We start from the raw sequence: 18,253 nt of genomic DNA on the forward strand, positions 1-18,253 counted from the left end.
TAGGAATGAAATCGCTGTTCTGTGGTTTCGACATTTTCAGCTTTCACTGAAAATCTGTCGATGAAACATCATTCGCTGTTTTGAGTGTTCGATGTTTCAATATAGACACGAATGAATTGCTTGGGAAAAGCTACATATATTATTGCAACAAATTTAATTGATTTCCTGAATGTATACAAATGTTTAATTTTGTTATGGACTCTGTATATAGATTTCTTTTTTAGTTATGATTGCAAATATGTTACTGCTGTTATTGTTCCTATTTAAAAATAAAAACAAATCATTTTGAAAAAAAAAAAAAGAAACTGCACAGAAATGTATTATTTCTTATTTAAATTATAGGCTTTCTTTAGATATCACTTTCCAACTGTTTATGACCCAGCTACATGATCACCTCAATCTCCCGTTCCAGCACCCAATCAACCCACCAAATTCTTCTGTATGGTAAAAGTCAGGCTTCCTCGGGGTCTGACCAAGGCAAGTGCTCTACGGCTATTTCATTCTTTACTTAAGGCAAGATCCTCATTAGTGCATGCATTTTCCTAGAAAGTGATAGCTGTTTGGAAGCAGGTCAACTGAGGTCATGAATGCCCCCCTACCTGCTCTAACCTCTCACTATGGCAATGGTTAATTCCACAATCATTTTGCTGTCAGGAGACACCTGTATTCATCACACACAAGACCAGGTCTCCTGCCTAATGTGCAGCATGGTAATCACCCTGGCCATGACATTGTACACTAAATCTATATATTGCTGTTGGGGAAAGCAGTGCAACAGCCTCACTACCTCTCTCCTCAGGATAAAAAGGCTGGAAAAGGTTGTTTACTAACATCCTCCCTTACTCAACTTCTTGAGCATCTAAGTAATTTCTCAAACGTGTTTCATCTGGATCAGTTTAAAGACTTTATCCTCCTACATCACAAATACAAGCTATTATATCCATCATTGTACTTTATTTTGTATTTATATAAGCATCTTTATGTATATAAAAGCATGCGTCTTAATCATAACTTGATTAATGTACCGATATTGGGTAAATTTCAAATGACATCAAGCAGAAATGGAAACTTTAAAGTGTAAAGCAACCAAATTAAGTTTTATAAGATTATTTTGTTTAGAAAAAAAAGTCAAAAAGACTTGTCTCACATAAAAGCTTGAAGCTGTAGATGCCCTTAACAAATGCATTTATATTAAAGTACATTTCCATCCTCGTGTGCAAATGCATGTCTCAAACTTCAATGCAGTTCCTAGTCCCTTTAAGAATGCATCATTGATGATTTACTTTATGGCATTAGTTTGCTGTAATTTGAAGTACATATTATTAAAATGCAGCTTAGACTAATGCAGTTATCATTTGTATTGTCAGTGGTATATCCATGACCTTTTCCTCATTTAAATAAGCAGTAAATATATTTTCTACATGCATATTCCACAAAATTCCATTTATTCTACTTTATAATGAGCTGTTGCTTAAAAAGCAGTTAATATGGCAAATATTTCATCACTGTCATCTCTACTGATTTTTGAACATCTTAGAACTTAGTATGATTTCAAGAATGTGTGAATAATGCTCTAAAATTACTGAAATATTTATGCTTAAGTCTACTTACTGAATTTGGCAATTATACACTTTAAAAATGAAGTTCACTTTTACAGGCCTCAAGAGTTTTGTAGACAACTTGTGAATACAAGCCCTTTTGATCCATTTATGGAGATACTTATTTTTTTTTCTTGGCTTATAAATATGTAAGCACTCTCTGGCAGCTTAGTGCAGTGAGGAAAGCTTATGAGCCAGTAAAAATGTTCTGTAGACTGTTTCTGATTGTTTCAGTCTTCATTTGCAAACCTTTTAACACTGAGAATGTAAGTTAATGAAACAGGCCACCCAGCTCACATCATAAAGGAGTCACTCATTTTTAGTGATACTAAACAGTTAAAAATTAATAAAAAATGCATCTTGCACCTAAATTATTTAATATTTTTTCTTTTGTTGCCCATATCATTTAGAGAAAAAGCTGAAAAATAACTATTAGATGGTTAGAAGAAGCATCTGCCATACTGTACTTCTACTGTACATGTTGAAATAAATCATGACCTCATCTAGAGGGATTTGCAGCAATTCAGAGACCTTGCTTTCTAAATTAAAAGCATGATAGCCAACCTTCAATTTTTTTCATTTCAAGACATAGTCATATGTAAGCAGTAGGGCAGCTCAGATGTCATATACTTATGTTTAATTGTGCACATTAGTCATGACTAATTCATGATTTACATTACTGTGGCACACTAGGTAGAGCATTCACTGCTAAATCATGAAGAAGTTGATTATTATTTCACTCTGAAGCTGAACAGGTTCTGTCAGAACAAATAACTGATACACCTCAGTAAATAGCACTGACGTAATGTGCATAAGAGAAAACCAAGTAGAGAGAAATAATGCAGTTAAATAAACTTTTCCTGAGGAAAAGGGCATGATGTTTCCATGTAATAGAGTGCAAAATCAGCAATAAATGAGGATACATTCCTACAGCAACAACATCCTTTGAAAAGAATGTTTTCAATAGTTAAGAGATGAATTCTCATTAAAACTCTTCTCTCATCATCCAGCTCAATGTCACTGTCATCAGTGAACAAAAATACATCACATGTGAAGCTGTGGTGCCTCAGGGTGGATGTGACACTGCTACACTCGTGCAGTACCACCATTCAAAGTCACCCTGCTTTATGTGTAATCTGGAAATTTGGGTGGACATATGAAAACCTGCTGTCACTGTCATACACTACAAAATAATGGAACAGCATTGTACTGGCTGACAATGTAGAAGGGCCATTTGATACAATCTTTGGAGATCATGGGATGCATGAGTATGGAGGAGACAATGGAATGTGCTAGCTCACCAGAAGAAAGATAATAGAACCGAGTATGGGAAGTCAAAACAGAAAAATAATACTTGTGTGAGCATCTTAATTAAAACAAAACCAACGGAGGCAGCAAACACGACTATAAGAAGCTGACCATTTATTTGATTAAAATGATGAAAAACAACAAATATATCACATATCCAGTAAGCGCTTTCACATTCAAACTGAATGCTTCATCAGACTGTTAACAACTCTAAATTAATTACCTTTAAATAGCTCATCCTTTCATATTGTGAAACCAATCATGTTCCTTGCTCATGAATAATAAATAAATATAGCATCATGTGACTATGCAGTAATAGTATTCCATAGTTCTGTCATCACAATTCATGGATTCTCTTTCCTTAACTTGAAAAGGTCAGACTTGAAGGAAACTTACTAGTCTGAAAATGAAGTAATTTGAGAAGTGTGCTGGTTTATTTTACTTTTAATTGGCTTATTTCTTCAGGTATTTGCTTTACTGAATTTACTGCAACATAAAAAAAGCATCTGTTTTTGAGGTTAGGCCAGGTGTTAGTATGGTAGTTTTCTCTGTATATCCAATCACCCTTTTTTAAGGATCTGCTCTTTGGAAAAGACGAAGCAAACTTTCAACATCAGAGCAGTTAACAAAAAATAAATTCAAAACAGCAGTGCCTGCAGTCAAAGACCCTATAAGTGTCTGTTCTTCCATTATATTTCTCCTGCTTTTCTTATAATCTTCTGCTTTTGAAGAATGTTCAGATATAGCAACTGGTGATGGGGATGCCTCTGCTCTGGTAGGATCCACATTTACTTGTGCATCTGTTACCATGGAATTGCTGAATGAGGAGAAACAAATGAGTTTACCTTGGAAAACGTTTCAGGCAGTAATACACTCTGAATGAGCTATTGTTGTTGCCTGGTTATAAAGAGAAGAAACTGATCTTTCCACATTTGAGTCTTCACTGGAATGTTAGATAAATCTTTAGCAGACTTCTTTTGATGAACTGACTTTTTTCTTATAGGTTCATAGGTTCATAGGTTCGTACTAGGCTATCTGCCCAAGGGCATTTATCCCATCCATTGGTCAAGATTCCTCTTGAACAAGTCTGAGGATCTAGATTTTTGAGGTGAAGCATATTCATCAAATCAGGGTTTTGACATGGCTTTATATGTCAGGCACAGGTCACTCTGAGCTTTTGAGACCCTTTATCCTTTTGGTGAGGAACTTTTGAGGCCTTTCCAGCTGCTGCACTACTTTAGCAACATGAGTGTCAAACGAAGGCTACTGTCAACCTGGGTAACCTTGTTTTCGAAGGTATATGACTATGCATTTCTTTGCATTTAACTTTACCCATCTTGTGATGTATGGGTTTATATTCAATTAGTTATGAGTTCCATTATGATCCTCTCCATGGCTTTGCAGATAAGGCTTGTCAAGCTAATGGGATCTTTGGAGGAGCAGTTCTCACCTGGGTGTTGGAGATGTTTGGGGGTGATTTTCTCTTCTCTCAAAATTTGCCTTGGATGACCTCTCAAACTCAGGAACCTCACATGGCTTCACCCCTCCTGGAACATTACTCAAACCGCTGAATCACTTACAAATGCCTTCTACCAGCACCTACAGGGACTGTGGATCAGGCAATCCCAAAACAAAACTAGACTCTTTGTTACCAAAAAAAGGCAGCGCCCAGTCTGGTGGACCCCAGCCAAACAAGCTCTACAACTAAGAGCTCTCATAAAATCAGTCTTACGCTTATCTCTCCTCTTTCTGTCTCTTTTTCCTTATAAAATAAAAGTGGATACAAAGGATACATACTTCCTCACTTTTAGCATTAGAATATTTGAAGTATTGAGTAGTACAGTCATTCTGTCTTTTATTTATTTATTTACTTTTATAATGTGTCATATGCAGCAGACTGAGTGGGATTAGTAAGATTCGTAGCACTCACTTCCCTTGTAGGTGAACAAGCTCTTTCACATTATACATAATATGCTTATGTGTCACTCAGGGATTCACATTATTTAAATATTTGGTACATGTCCAAGCAATATCAATATCCCCTGTTAGGTGATTTCTCACACTGCCAATTGGTTGGAAGATGACCACACATGTTAGATAAGCAGTCCATATGTATAAGTGCCATGCAATCAATGAAATTACCACATATAATATGCTTCCTGTGTATTGCAGCTGATGCAGGATTTTCCTAGAGCCCTGTTTTTCCCATTTTTTACATGAAGTCTGGGTGTTGTGCCAACTGTAACCATCTCTCTCTCTCTCTCTCTCTCTCTGTGCAGTGTCATTGTCCTGCCATCTTCAACACTCATGCCTGACTGTCACAGATCATTTCACACAATCCATCCACATTTTTGCTCAATGTCCTACATTCCTCTTTCCTTCTTCCTGTCTGACCAAATCTTCTTCACCAGATTGTCTCTGAACATGTGCCCAAACCATCATAATCTGCTCTCTTTGAACTTTTCTACAATTGGAGCTACTTTGGCTTCTGCTCTAATGTCCTCATGTTGTTTTGTGTTCCACAATGTACATCTTGCTACCCATCTCAGGCACTTTATTTCCATCACCTCTATCTACCTCATCTGGTCTGCCTTTACTGCCCAGGGTTCTGTAACATACAGTAGCATTGGTCATACCTCTGTTTTGTACACCTTACATTTCAGCTTCTTTGGCATTCTTCTCTCATACACCACACTTGACACTCTGTGCCAATTGGCTGAAGCCCTTCTGATTCTAGCTTTGACCTCTTCATTCAGACTTTCCTGCTCCTCAATCATCTCTCCCAGACACTTGGAACTGTTAACCTGTTCCACTATTTTCCCTTCTATCTTAATTCTCAGCTTCTCCTTAGCTCCACCATTTTCTGCCATTACAACTGTATTATCTGTATCGTCTCATGTGACTTCTGTTTTGCATTGCTCTCCCCTATCATTTGCTGAGGTTCTTGCTTAGAGTGTGCCTGTAATGCCACATTGTCTGTATAAAGTAACTTTGTTTATCTATCCCATCTGACCTGGTTTTTAATGTAGACCATCACCAGTATGAACAACAGTGAATTCAGAGCTGAACCCTGTTGCACACCCACTTCCACTGGGATCCCCTTTGTAAGACCAAACACTGTTCGCACTTGAGTCATTGGGTCATAGTATACACCCTGTACAAATTCTACCAATGTTTCCGAGACTTTGAACCAAATCATTTTTTTGGGACTTCTTCATATGCTTTTTCACGTCTAGGAATGGCCAGTTGTGCTCCTTCTTCATCTTCTTCTCAACTATCTTTCTCACTGCAAACATCAGGTCAGCTGTTCTGCATCTTGATTTCAATCCAAACTGCTCATCTCCCATCTTACTTTCTATTACTCCACATATCCATTTATCAATCACCTCTCCAGAACTTTCATGCAATGTGACAGGAGTCTGATAACTCTGTAATGCCCACAGTTTTGAATGTCACCTTTCTTGAACACTGGCACTAGTATGCTTATAATCCAGTTATCTGGGACATGCCTTTCTCTCCACATTGTTATGAGTACCCTCAGGATTCATTTCTCCCCTATCTCATCCAACATCTTTATTATAAATGCCGTGACATCATCTGAGTCTGCTGCTTTCCCTGGCTTCAGATTCCTTAGTGCTGTTCTTGCTTCTTATATGGTGAGCTCCTCCTCTTCTGTCATCATAGGCTGTGTATGGTGCAGTACAGCTTCTGTGGGGTTTTCTTCATTCAGAAGCTACTGGAAGCTCTCCTTCTATCTGACTTTGTTGTCCTGTGGACTGGTGAGCAGGTTGTTGCTGGCATCCCTTATAAAGAGTGTCAAATTATCTTATCTATCTTTCTGCCTTTGCCTTGCAACCTTATATATTTTCTTTGTGCCATCTACTGACTTACTCTCCATAAGTTGGTAGAGTGCCTTTGATGCCTTGTTCTTTGCTATTGCAACTCCTTTCTTATTTTCTTTATTATCCAATCAGTATACCTTCCTAGGTTGGTCCTTTTTTATCTTCCACTTTTACCTGCACTCTTTCTTTCTTTTCATGGCTTGCTTATTTCTATACCTGGCTTAGCAGTATATCTGTTCTGTAATCCTCTCACATGCTGTTTCAGATGTTGACATTTTTCTTCAACTTTACCTATTTTCTCCTCTTCTTCTTGAGGTACTAGACCCCTAAGTAATTCCTTAAACTGCTTTGCTTTCTCTCCACTCAAATTTCAGGTTGTCAGCCTGGTCTCTGTTGACTTTAGATTGTTTCAACCAGTTGTAATGCTGCCAGGCAACCGTTTCACTGGGGCTGACTTTGTAATTGCTGATTCTATGCACACAGCCAAAACGAACCAAACCAAGATCCAAAGTACAATCAAAACAGTGAACCACCAAAATGAAGCTTACAAAATAAAACTTTAATGGGTTAAGCACTTCCTTTCATTATGAACTTCATCAGAACAAATTAATTCATTAATAACTAGAATAAATACCCCTCAATTAACAGCACATGACCCAAACCAACCAATGACTACATAAAACCTATTAAAACACATTGAACAAAGCAATATTAAAGACATGTTGACTTTAAAATCTGTTAAAAGGTTACAATTAATTATGAAAATCTACTAATAATTAACTATCACCATAAAATTTAAATTTGAGTAAAGAAGTGATGTAACTGGACTCATTTAATCCAGGATGATTAGTGGCATCCAGTATTAACTGCCATTTGAGCTCATTTTTCTCCAAATGGTCATCTATACTCCATCACTGTATATCTTTTTTAACTTGTTCTATCATAAGAAAGTAAAAACTATGCATACTGTACTTATCAACATGTCTATACAATGCATTAGTCAACTTCTTATTTTTAATATTCAACATATGCTCATAAATGCACTTTTTGAATTGTCTGCTCATCTTACCAATATAGAATGCAGGGCAACAATTACATTGAGCAAGTTAAACAACATTAGAAGTATAAGAAGAAAAATAACCTGCAACTCTATATTCTTTATTTCTAATGACAACTCTATCAGCAGTGTTGATATAACAACACTGGGAACAACTTCGACATCTAAAGGTGCCAGATTACTTATTTTCCTTTTAACCCAATACACTCCACTCCATTTCATGCAAACATTTAAGGATTTGTCCTTCTTATACGTAACTAATGGCTTATCTTCTAGATTCCAAACCAAGTCCATGTCCCTCAAAAAAAGCTTCCGATTTTTATTAATACAATTGATAATACGGGGAGTATCCAAGGTATAAGTGGTTATAAAATCTCTAGTCAAATCATCGTTACTTACTGTACTCCGCCCATCATCTCTAGCCATCAAAGGTGTTATGCTCCGCAAAGAACCCAAAATGGGTGAATAAAAAACATTATTTCTTTTAGTAATTACTTCATTTGTAATATCATCCAAAAGTTGTTCCAGGTAGCCCCTCATGCGAAACATCTCCAAGACAGCATCACATTCACAATAAAATGTGTCTAAATTATAGCTCACCCTAACTGAACAAACTAGCTGACCTTTAACAACTGCCTTCTTTTGAAATCTAGGATGCCAAATGGAAAAATGTAGATACATGTTAGAAAAAGTAGATTTCCTAAAATATTGGGAAAAATACACTGCTTTTCCATATCTTTACCAATTTCCACATCCAAAAAAGAAATCTTGGCATCAATAAATTGGGATGAAAATTTTAAGAAATCCACAGTATTATTAATATATATAAGAAACTCCTCTAGCTTATCTCTATTATCTAACCAGAAAATAAATACATCATCCAGGTACCTAATATAAAGTGACTAACAATCAGCATAAACACTTTTAAAAATATATTCAGCCTCCCAATGGGCCATAACATAATTTGCAAAACCTGGGGTACACGCTGCCCCCATTGTCACTCCAGTGGTTTGTCTATACATTTGGCCCTCAAAACATATAAAAATATATTTTTTAAACTACATCTATTAAAGTTGTACATACATTAACCTTTTCTGGACTTAAAATCTTGGTGTCAAATAATTGTTGTTCAAACCAGCTTATGGAGTATTACTGAAAATAATTATGCACATTGATTGTCACAAAATGCCATTGTCGCAAAAAGGAATATTGTTAAACAAATTGAGAAAATGCCAAGAGTCTTCACAAATATGTAAAACATTTTCCAATCCCACCTTTTATATAATCCAATTGATCCATTGTGCAATAAAATATGTTTTTCATCTAGATCCATTCACGATGGGTCTAAGAGGTGGCTTAAAAATACTCTTATGTGTCTTTGTAATACCAAAGATACTGGCCAACACAGGTTTTTCATTCAACATAAAACTATAATCTTTTTTAATTATTTGTCCTTGTAAAAACATGTCCTCAAGGAAAAGGTCAATATTCCTAAAAGCAGTATTAATTTCATTGCGAGAAACTTCTTCATAAATGTCCTCAAATAACAAGGCATTCATCTGATTTTGATAATCGACTGAATTCATAACAACCACCCCACCCCCTATGTCCGGTTTCATAACTCTAATATCCAGATCCTCTGTGAGCTCCTTGATTAAACTAAATTCATCTCTAGACACATTGTAATATTTTACCTTATTTTTCTGTTTGAGAATATTTCGTATCTCGTGCTCACAAACTCTTTCAAATACTTGAATGTTATCATTTAGGGGTGGGTTAAAGCAGCTAGCTCTCTGCAAAAACATGTTTGTACTGGTATTAACCTAAGATTCAATTTTCGAGTAAAACATTTCAATTCACATAAAATGTTAACAACATTTGCTCTATGGGATGGTACAAAGGTCAGTCCTTTAGATAAAATATTAGCATGTGTAGAAGATAAAACTTTATGAGAAAATCATTCTACTGAAGCTAAACCAATATCATCTTGAGCAAATGTTGGGGAGCCTTTTGTATTGCATATCACCCCTCTTTTCACTGGATTCAGTCTTTATCTCCAAATAGAAATAAAAAAACAACACCTGTTACACCAACATATAATCTAGTTTTCCTAATATTTACATATTTAAATATACATTTTTTTTGTTAAATAATATATTAAAATTCAGTATGTGGCATTTTTTTTATTTCTTCTAGCTTTTTTATTTCTTCCAGCATTACTTTCAACTATTCTATCACATTTTCATATTCTCCAAATTTCACTTCTACTATAATAATGTCTTTCCTAGTGTAACACATTCCATTTATTTACTTAGTTTCACCAACCCATTTGACTTTGCCTTATTTAACTGTAACCAAGCTTGCTTTAATAATTGCTCTGCTTGTATCACCATTTTCACTTACCCAAACCTTATTTTAACCTCAGTCATTACATCCTATGCATATGGCAGATAAGTTGTTTGTATTAATGCATTCATTGCCAGTACAGGCATACACATATTAATGGATGTCCTTGTTTAACATCTCTTAATTCTTTTCTTTCCTCCAATCCATTCATTTACCATAACTTTCTCCTTGTAACTCTAACATTCCTTCTCTTCCGTTTCTTCTTGTATTCCTTATTCCAGTTCTCTCATAATAATCTCTTTTGCTAGACAATTCTTTCTATTTTCAGATTTTTTTACAATCCATACCTTCTCTTGTATTACCTCCTTTTCATGCACTCTACTCTCAAACTTTTCAACAATTTCCATCTCTCTCTCTCTGTCTCTGCTTGTTTCTAATATGTCCTTATCAACAAGCATTATTCCTTTTCTTATGATTACCCTTTTCCAAAGAATGGTGAGCTTCCCCTGTTTTCCTTAAAAATATGTGTCTAAACAATATATTTATGTATTTATGTTTTCTATGAGAAGTCTAGTCTGTTGAGAGATGGAAAGCCTTAGCTTCATGTGGAAGCATTAGTTCAGAAGTTTTTAACATCACACTAAGTTGCATTTTCCCCACACAGGGTATTCAGCATAGAAAGCAGCTTCCTGGGTGAAGCTGCAAGATAGTAAGATAAGAAGAAGAGTGGGAAATGATAATTAGCCATGTGTCTTCCCCTGGAAATGCCCATTCCTGCATTTCACATCTGACTGAATAGACCAAGTGAATCAGACAGTTGCCTGGCTGAGTAAAATTTTGCTTTAGTGGAAAAACTAGCAGTCATTAAATTATATACTGGTTTCCTATTTAGAACTATGGGGGCTATTTCAGTAAACAGATGAAGGTGGGAGGTATTAGAGTGAGGGTGTCTGTGGACGTATGCATGCATGCCTTTAGAGGCATGAGTGTGTGTGTGTGTGTGTGTGTGTGTGTGTGTGTGTGTGTGTGTGTGTGTGTGTGTGTGTGTGTGTGTGTGTGTGTACTGGTGTGTGGGTGGGTGTGCGCTTGTGTGTGACTTTGTGTGTGACTGTGTGCATGTCAGCTGGTGTGCATATGCTTTTCTAATGTGATTCATGGGGCACTATGGAGAATGCTAATATAGTCTGGACTGACAGTGCAGTATTCAATTCAAAGGCATTGTAATGAGCCAGTAATGAGGTGTTTCTCATTTCATTTATACCTGTTTCTGAAATGCATTTTCTAATGCCACAGAAAGTATGAATCTATGATTATATTCCTGAAAAGAAAATATAATAACTAGATGAGGATTATGCTGTATTCTTTTATAAAAATTGTAATACGTTACCCTATTTTCTATGATGCATTGTTGAAAAACAGAATTTTAGTTAAAAATATTTTACAGACACATGAGAATTAAGAGTGTGGTATGTCTTAATATCTGGATAATAGTTTGTGATCATTTGTTAGACACTCATGTGAATCAGCCTGCATTATTTATGCACATCAGTACTGAAGGCTAACTTATTTCAATGTTTACTTTCTGATTGCTATGTTTATGTAACACATCTGATATTTGTCTTTAACAACTTTCCTTATATATCTTTTTCTGTATCAGATACTATATGTTTTCTTGGATTTAAAATGTATATAGTTGGGTATTTCATTTGAAATGTACAATATGTAACTGTTTCCTTTTAAAAATAATGAATTTTTTATCATTTACATGAATTTTCCATGATGTGCTAACTTATCTCATTATAGACTTGAACTGTGTGTGTATTCTAAAAACTGGCTTAAAGGAGAAGACAGATTATGTTTGCTTTGAAATCTATCTAATATCTTTGAAGTGTAGTGAAGCAGATCTGCTGCTGCTCTGCTCTTACCTTTTGTCTGAGGCCTTTATATGGATGCAGAAACCCTGTCTAGTCTCTGTAGTATACTAAACCAGAGTGGCTGCTGCACTTTTTTTCCTGTTTGCCCAGTACTGTTATTTAGATTTATGAAATTCTATCTTATGGAATAAGTTAAACCAAGGATTTATAGATTATATCTCAACCTTCAGTCAGCTACAGTAGGAAATTGGAAATAGCAACAAATACAATAAGAGCTTGTTTAGTCTCCAGCATATCTCTCTGAAGCATTTGGTTTTCTTTTTCCTGTGCAACTCCAGTGTTGCTATGTACGTATGAGACATTTTAAAAAAGTAAAAGTTTCCATTTGTTCATTTGTAAAAGTTTGCAGCTGATATTTTATTTTATTTTATTAATGAAAGGTATCAGCACAGCATTGATAAAACTACTGATATCAAGCTTTGGCTAATAACTGTTATAATTTAATTTTGGTTGTCTCCTTAGAAGATTGGTCAGTAACTTAAGCCCTGCTCTGTAGCTGTGGTGTAAAGCTTATTTGAATGTATCATTCATAACCCAAGGCAGCAGTGTACCATATGCTCTAAAGTTCAATCTCACCTTGTATACATATGTGCCGGAAGACTGGATAAGCTGTACAACTCACATCTATCTGTAATGCCAAGAGGATTCAAATTCCATCCATCTCTTTACCTGGTAACTCCAAACTGTTATTTAAGGCCCATCTTTTTCCTGACATAGCCATTCTATATATGTTATTTTCATTTGTAAGTATTTCAGTGCTAATTCTTTATGTTTGTCAAATGTTATGCCTTGGAGCATTAATCCCTAAGATTCTAGTGAAAATGGAACTTTTGATTTACATATTCCTAGCTAGAAATTTCAAGATACATAAATAAATAATACTAATCTGTATAGCACATTTCTCCTCATCATTAACCAGACATTATAATGTTTGATATGTTATTTATTTATTTAATTACATATATATTCATATATGTATTTGTTTATTTTATTTATTTATTTATTATTTGCTTTTGTTCACTGGAAATAATCTGACTGAGGTAATGTAAAAAAAATACATGGCAATAAAATTATATGAAAGTGAAAGACAGATAAAAAGTATAAGCAAAGAATAACAAGAGTAAAAATTAAATAGCAAAGTTTGGACCAAATATATCATTTGAATACATGAAAATTTAGTAACTCTTTAACAACTTTTGATATCCAATATATTTTTGAAATGATACCAGAAAGAAAAACATAGCTAAGTATTAAGTGCATTAGTTGTGCTGTATCCCTTGTGATGATGGGAGTTAGCTGGGCATGGATTTTTTTTTAGCAAGGAATGGTCAGGAACACAACCTAAAATCAATAAAATATTGTTTTAGGAGCCTTTTGAAACATCCTAGGTTGTGTTGCTGTCTGATATAAGGAGTTAAGTTTTTTATCTTAGAGAAAGAGTTTGAGTAGAGATAATTGCAATGTTCATCCACGTATCTCCCCACTTGTATTATTTGGTTACAATATTGTCACTTTTGGCCACAGATTTGACTCTTTTTCTCCTAGATTCAATGCATTTCCTTCATAATGTCAGGCTTGTTTAAGGGTACATATATTATGTAATAACTAATTTAAGCATATACAGAAATATAGAAACTACATGTTACTAATGATATGGAGCCAAGCATCGTTTTTTTTTATTCTGAAAAAAAAATAAAAAAGTTATATTCTTTTTACTCTCTGTTATGCTCATTAAATGGTATGGCTATGATGTTAATGTCCACAGGATGCAAAAATATACTCATCCATAATGGACTTATTTCCTTTGTTTCTAGCTTATGGGCTTTCTGCTACTTCAGAGTTATCTCTGTTTTAAAAAAAAAAGTGTTTGAGAAAAACATTTAATCCATGCTATGATATGAATAGATAGATGTGACATTTTTCCACACTTGAGTCATCAAACATCTGAAAATTAACTTAGCTGTTTTTGTTGTTATCATTATTATTATGAAATGATTCACATATACCAAAACACCAACGTCGCGAACAAAGTAACAGCCAGACTGTGTTAATTGAATTTGTTTAATCAATTCTGGTACCTCGGCCTTCGTCTTCTCATGGAATAAATTTGATACACAGTACAGTCACTTATAAATCATCCCAAAACATTTACATAAATAATTTGTTTCAATAAAACAATTAAATATTTTACTTCTTAAAGCCACAACTACTCTCCCTAAAACTTTTTTAAACAACCTGCATTATTGAGCATATCCCAAATAAACCATTTCATAAGTAGAATGACTTCATAAATAAAATAAAAAAATAAAATACTATTGTTATACAAAATTTATAGTTTTATAATTTTATGATTTTACAATTTTATAACTTTATATTTCTAAATTCATCCCATTTGGAAAAAGAGTATTGTAATTTATAATAAATCTAGATTCCATTTCCAACAACCTGTTATGAAAACCTGAATTGTTGTCACCCACATCATTTGGTTTACCTAAAACACAAAAAACTAGCCCATCAGAAAATCCCCCGTGCTGTTCACAAAAATGACTGGCCACCGGATTTTCAAACCTCCTATTTCTGATGTCTCCCAAATGCTCGAGAATTCTAAGCTTGACTCTCCTTCTGGTTCGTTCAATATACCATTTCTGGGTTGCACAATTGCACCCTATGATATAAACCACCCCAGAAGAGTTGCAATTAAAGAATTCCAAAGCATTGTATCTCACGTTGTTAATTCTTGTTCCATCTAAATTTCTAACTCTAGCACAAACCTTGCATCTCCCACACTGGTAAGTCCCTACCTTTCTGTTCCTTGTTACCTTGTTTCTAGTATTTAATATTTCCTTCAAGTTTTGAAATCTACCATAGGAAAATGTTACTGTGTTGGGAAACAAATTTCCTACCTTATCATCTCCAACAATGATAGGCCACAGTGACAATACTACTTTCCTTAGAATACTAGAAAAATCTGAAAATGTATTAACAAAAAATATTCTGTCCTCATGTGCATCCCCTCTAATACTCAAAAACTGGTCCCTAGTTTCCTCCAAATAAGTTGGTTTATGTGCAAGCCTTTTTCTATTTAATCCCCTCATTCCTAATTCATGTTCAACCTGCTCTCTAGCTTCCTTTATTATACTATTGGAATAACCTCTTGCATTGAGTTTTGTCTTAATTTTATTAAATTCAATGCTCATTCTGTCCATTTCTGAAGTATTTGTCGCAATTCGTTTAAACTCTCCTAATGGAAGGGAATTTTTGAGATGGATACTATGCATGCTAGATGCATGCAAAAAATTATTAGCTGCTGTAACCTTATGAAAAGGCTTGTATTGCACTTTATTGTCAGATCCTATATAAAATTCTATATCCAAAAACTGAATCCTGTGCCTGCCTATATTATAAGTAAAATCCAGGCCACATGGATTATCTTTTATTTCCAGAATAAATTCCTCAAAATCGCATGGGTCCCCCCTGCAAAGAAACAAGAGGTCGTCGATAAATCTTTTATATTTCACAACTTTATTCTGGAAAAAGTTCTTTGGATAAATAAATAAATTTTCAAAATGGGCCATAAATAAAATTGTGTAAGAGAGTGCATACGGGGCCCCCATTGCTGTACCCTCTTTTTGTAGGAAATATCTGCCCTCAAACTCAAAACAATTGTGTGTTAAACAAAATTCCAAAAGACTAATGATATAACAAGTCCGTGGTCCTTCCCCCAACATTTTGCCAACAGCTTCAAGCCCCCATACTTTGCTAATGCTAGTGTACAATGATTTAACATCTACACTAGCCCAATAAAAATCATGTTCCCAACTAGTTCCCCCTACATCCAGGCTAACTTCCCTGGTGTTTTTCACATGAGCAGGAACCCTAGATAGATAACCTTTTAACACTGAATCCAAAAAGATTTCTATATTTTGTAAATAGGCGCCCCTGCCGGATACAATAGGGTGACCTGGTGGGTTCCACAAATCGTTATGCAATTTTGGAATAATGAAAAACCTAGCATTTTTTGGATTTTTGATATATAACTTCCTAACATCCATTGATGTAAAAAACCCCAGGCACTCACCTCTTTCCAATAGTTCTAGCAACATTAGATTGAATTCCTTTATAGGGTTTGAGGTCAAACATGTGTATGTATTATTTTCCACTAACAACCCTAAAGCTATAGAGTTGTATTTCTCCCTTGGCAAGATAACCCAGTTTCCTCCCTTGTCAGATTGGGTAAATACATACTGGTTGTTTGACCCTCTCAAACTCTTCAGGGCCAACCATTCACCTTTGTTCAAATTATATAATTTTTTGCCCATTCTATATTTCCTATATTCAATCTCTATTTGCTTGAACAATGTTCTTTCAAAAACATTAATCGCCATATTGACTTTTGATGGAACAAAATTACTTTGATAGGGAACTTTGGGAACATCAAACTTTCCATATCCTGTATTATATTCAAAACCAGATATACACAAAAAACATTCATCTTCTTCCATGTGAATATCAATGATTTCATTTTCATGAAGACACATATTCATTAATGAACTATCTAATACAGAACTATCATGGTTAACATCACAATTTTCAGGCCTGTTGGCAAAAAACGCTCTCAAGTGCAGTTTCCTACAAAATTCTTTGGCTTCTAAAATTATGTCTGCCAAAGAAGGGAACCTCGTTGGCACAAATTTAGTGCCCTTTCATAACATATTTTTAATGTTATCTGATGTAACAAAATCCGATAAATTTACTATACAAAAATTCTCACCTGTGTTAGAGTTAGTGTTAGAAAAATTATTCAATCCATGTTCATATGAGGAACAAGTAATAAGTCCAGATTCAAAAACATTGTTAAGTCCAAAACTGGAAGAGACATCTTCATCTTCTTCTTCCCTTCCCCTGAAAATGCCGGCCTTGCCCTTTGTTCTGAGTGGGATTCTGGTTGGAATTGCTAACCCCTCCGTTCGGTCCAGAACCGGAAGCATGTTCCAAATTCTAATTTTCAAAGGAAACACTTTTTCTGCTAGTAGAATCCGTTTCTGCTGAGGAAACTGAGGAATCTTTCGAAGCACTAGATCTAAAGCCCCCTCTGTTCATTCTTTTCATGGTATGCCCTTTCTTAAAGCTGTATTGCCAAGAAAATATTTTACCAGATTCATGATCATTAGTGTCCCGAACAAACTTCTTTTTTTTTTTTGCGTTGTATAACCTCCGCCTCTACTTTCATGACTCTGTTTTTAATGTCTATCATGTGCCTTTCGAAAGTACTTTCTGAACTTTTCCTGATAAGCATCTTCTGCAACTCCAAAATAGTAGAGCGGACTCTGTCAAGTGTCCTTTTGTTTCTCTTTATGAGAACCCCAAGCCAACTCAGTGTGCATCTCAGAGAAATCGCTTTCCATTCAGTAAATAAATCAGCTTCTTCCTCCGTGAACTCATAAGCTGGTAAGCGCTCAATTCTGAGACCCCTTGGTGTAATATTGGAACTGATGTATTTTTCCAATAAACGTAAGTCATAAAAAGTGGTGACTTCTTTGATCATAGCCTTCTCCAGCTCCTCATATTTGACCGAACAGTCATTTTGGCAACCTACCCAAGGGTTGCTCATTGCCAGCTTCTCCTCTCTTTCTTTCCAAATGGAAATGAAATTGAAAGACTGTCCATGATGTGCTACACCCGCCGGTGTAGCTGCTGCTACGTTCAACGACATGAATAGCCACTAGTTAAACACTTGTTCGCGACATTGGTGTTTTGGTATATGAAATGATTCACCTAAGCTATTTCCTTGATAAAATATTGTGTTTTCTTTCTCTTTTGTAGACTCAGGCAACTAAGACTTGTCTTTTCATAGAAAATATAAGAAGGCTGCTTTGTGATTCCTGCAGCATTTGCCAGATGTGGCCACTGATAACTTAATTATGAACATTAACTGATGGAATAATTCACCTTGTCTGATCATGAACATTTTACATCAATATACAACTAAAAGCAAATAGTGGGACAGCTGAAACCTTACATTGCTGATACAATTTGTGGTTGTCCAAGTCTGAACTACAAATAGCAAAAATTGTTGGGGATACCACATACTTCCAGTCGAACAACTTTATGCATTCATTTACACTCACTCTTGTGGAGTTACTAATTTTGAAAAAGGGCATACACAGG

This window comes from Protopterus annectens, chromosome 5.part1 (assembly GCF_019279795.1).
Source record: "Protopterus annectens isolate FY-2018-M chromosome 5.part1, PAN1.0, whole genome shotgun sequence".
Taxonomy (NCBI): Eukaryota; Metazoa; Chordata; order Ceratodontiformes; family Protopteridae; genus Protopterus; species Protopterus annectens.